Genomic DNA, 3,498 nt, shown 5'->3' on the forward strand with positions numbered 1-3,498 from the left:
CTAGATGAAATTATTGCATTGTCCATGGCGACACCTCTACCAATCAGAGACCACTTGCCAACCAATCAGCACTCTCTTCTCATACAGTATAAAGTTGTTGCTTGCCCTGACATTGGTATCCTTGCGATTGTCCTGATGAGTACAAGACGAAAATTTTGACAAAATGTTTTTTTTTCAGCAATGCTCAAGTTCTGTACTGCCAAACAATTATTTGAAATTATTCATTTTAATTCATTTCCCAGAATGCTTCTATTTGATAATGATATTTTATTGCATAGGGGATAAAAATTACTCTGTGCTCCATATACTCTTGAAATCCTGTCGTATTTTTGCAGAAAAATTGTGACACGGATCACTGAAAATCTATTGATTGGATTGGAATAGCACTCTTATTTAGATAATATTAATTTGATCCAATGAAGATTAACTGTGCCTTTTGAAAATTGATTTCATTGGTCACATTCCAGTCCTTTGGCATACATCTAACCTCTGTAGAATCATAAGATACACTTTCTAGGACCTTTGTTACTTCCCTCTCTAATTCCCTGAGGATCTTTGCAATGTATTCCATCAGGTGCTAGCACCTTAGCCTTTGTTAAATTGATCAACTTCACTAATATTTTGGTTTTTTAAAAAATAATATTTGTAATTTGACTTTTAACCAATTCGACAATGGTGTCCTCCCTAGTAGTCCTTTTTATAAACATCAAAATAACATTCTCACGTTAAGTCTCTCTGGCCATTTTCCACTGAACCACCCCTTTCAGTGAGATTCTTTTTGCCATGCTGGAGTACTTCCATGCTCAGTTTTAGTAGGGTGCTCCTGGTGATTTACAGACTATAAGGAGTTGGAGCAGGGACAGCTGCTAGTGACAGAAGAGGAACAGGAAGCAGCCAACAAGTGGACGATCTAACATCCTTCTTCGATTTCAGAGCATTGAAAAATCAGACCTCGCCAGGAGTGCATTTAAAAGAAGAATTTGAATACTGAACTTGAGCACTTATGTTCTTTGATATTATTAGTGTCTGTAAATGCCTGTTGAGTTCGGTCAGTGGCTATGTTAGAGTCCATTCTTTATTTATGTGCAGTTGTGTGTGACTGCTTAACAAAACTGCAGTCTACAATGGAAATGTGGCAACTCCAGGGACCAACTGCTGCAAAATGCCCAGTGACTGGGATTCCAAAGCCAGTTCATGTATTTCACATGAATACTCAGATTTCACTATTGATTCCATAAGATCATAAGAAATAAGAGCAGAAGTAGGCCATTCAGCCTATTGAGCCTTCCCTGCCATTTTATCTGATCATGGGCTGATCTGATTGTGGCCTTAACTCCACTTTCCTGCCTTGATTCCCTTGTCAATCAAAAATCTATTTAACTTAGCCTCAGATATATTTAATGACCCCAGCCTCCACTGCTCTCTGTGAAGAGAATTCTAAAGACTAACGACCTCTGAGAAAAGAAGTTCCTCTTCTATAGTTCCTCTTCATCTCCATCTTAAATTGGAGACCCCTTATTTTTAAACTGTTCCCCCTAGTTCTAGATTCCCTCACAAGAGGAAACATCCTCTTAGCATCTACCCTGTCAAGCTCCCTCAGAATCTTTCATGTTTCAATAAGACCACAAGGTAATTGGTTCCAATATTTAGCTGGCTGCTTCATTTGCTTGAACATACTAAGACCATGTTAGAGATGATATGATAGAGATTTGCATGATCCTTACTGTTGCCCAAAAGCTTGGTCCCAAACAAAGATCAGTAGGCCACCATCAAGGAGGTGAGCTGCCTTCTAGAAGCACAGCAGGCGATGTGGTGTAGGGACATCTACAAAACTGTTAGGTAGGGAGTTCCAGGATTTTGATCCAGCCACAGTGAAGGGGTGGTGATATTTTTCAAGTCAAGATGGTGTGGGCTTGGAGGGGAAGATGGTGGTGGTGATGTTCCCATGCTTCTACTGTGCTTGTCCTTCTAGATGGTAGAAGTCATGGGTTTGGAAGGTGCTATCAAAGGAGCCTTGCAAGTTGCTGCAGTGCATCTTGTAGATGCCACGGTGTCAGTGGTGGAGGCAGTGAATGTTGAAGGTGGTGGATGAAGTGCCAATCAAGTGGGTTGCTTTGTCCTGGAAGACATCAAGCTTTTTGAGTGTTGTTGGAGCTGCACTCAAAGAAGTGGAGAGTATGCCATCACATTCCTGATTTGTGCCTTGTAAAGGGTGGGCAGGCTTTGGGGAGTCAGGGGTGAGTTAATCTCTGCAGAATTCCCAGCCTCTGACCTGCTTTTGTAGCCACAATATTTATATGGTTGGTCCAGTTAAGTTTCTGATCAATGTTAACCCCCAGAATGTGGATAGTAGGGGATTCAGTGATGACAATGCCATTGAATGTCAAACGGAAATGTTTAGCTTCTCTTTTGTTGGAGCTGGTCATTGCCTGGCACTTATATGGCATGAATGGTACTCGCGACTTGTCAGCCTGAGCCTGAATGTTGTCCAGGTCTTGCTGCATTTGGACACGGACTGCTTCAGTATCCGAGTCACAGGTAGAGCTGAACATTGTGCCATCATCAATGAACATCCCCACTTCTGACCTTATGGTGGAAGGAAGGTCATTGATAAAGCAGTTGAAGATGGTTGGGCCTAGGACAGTACCCTGAGGAACTCCTGCAGTGATGTCCTGGGACTGAGGTGATTGACCTCCAACAACCACAACCATCTTCCTTTGTGTTAGGTATGACTCCAACCATGTGGAAACCTTTCCCCTTGATTCCTGCTGACTCCAGTTTTGCTAGGGCTCCTTGGTGTCATATTCTGTCAAGTGCTGCCTTGATGTCACCCTTAGTCACTCTCACCTTGCCACTTAAAATACAGGGATCTATTCTTACAAAATGGATGACTTCACACTCAGCCTCATTGAAATCCATCTACCACAACCTTTCCTCTCATTTAATCGGTGAATACCTCTTTGTGTTTGGAGTAATAAACAGGCTCCTAATTAGCAGATTGGTCAGTTTACAGCTACTAAATATTTAAAACAAATGGTAAGACAATGTCCCTATGATTTTTTTCCCGAATGCTAATCGCAGTAGAGTCTGGAGGTTATTTTTTAATTCCAGGACAATCTTGTATCAGGTATAAAGCCCCTTGTCCTATCGTCAGCTCTGTCTAAGGCTCCTGTATATATAGGGCAGAGTGGCTGATGTATGGGCGAATGGTCCTGGTGCTAAGTGGATGTTCTCAGCTCTCAGTGACGGAGCTGGCGCTGTGGAGCGGCTGGTGTATGTTGGCTCTGCTATTGGGGAGGTTGGGGACGTGATGTATTTCCGCTATTTGGAACTGATCAAAGCTGCGAACCGACCTGAGCAGAAAACGATAAACAGTGACACACCTTCCTGCACGGTAGGTCAATCATGTCATTATACTGGGGACAGCTATGTGGGTTTAGCGCGGAGCTAACCGGGCTTTTGGTATCGGTGGATGGGGAGGGTTTAATCTTCAGAAGG

The sequence above is a fragment of the Carcharodon carcharias genome, chromosome 19 (genome assembly GCF_017639515.1).
Source record: "Carcharodon carcharias isolate sCarCar2 chromosome 19, sCarCar2.pri, whole genome shotgun sequence".
Classification (NCBI taxonomy): domain Eukaryota; kingdom Metazoa; phylum Chordata; class Chondrichthyes; order Lamniformes; family Lamnidae; genus Carcharodon; species Carcharodon carcharias.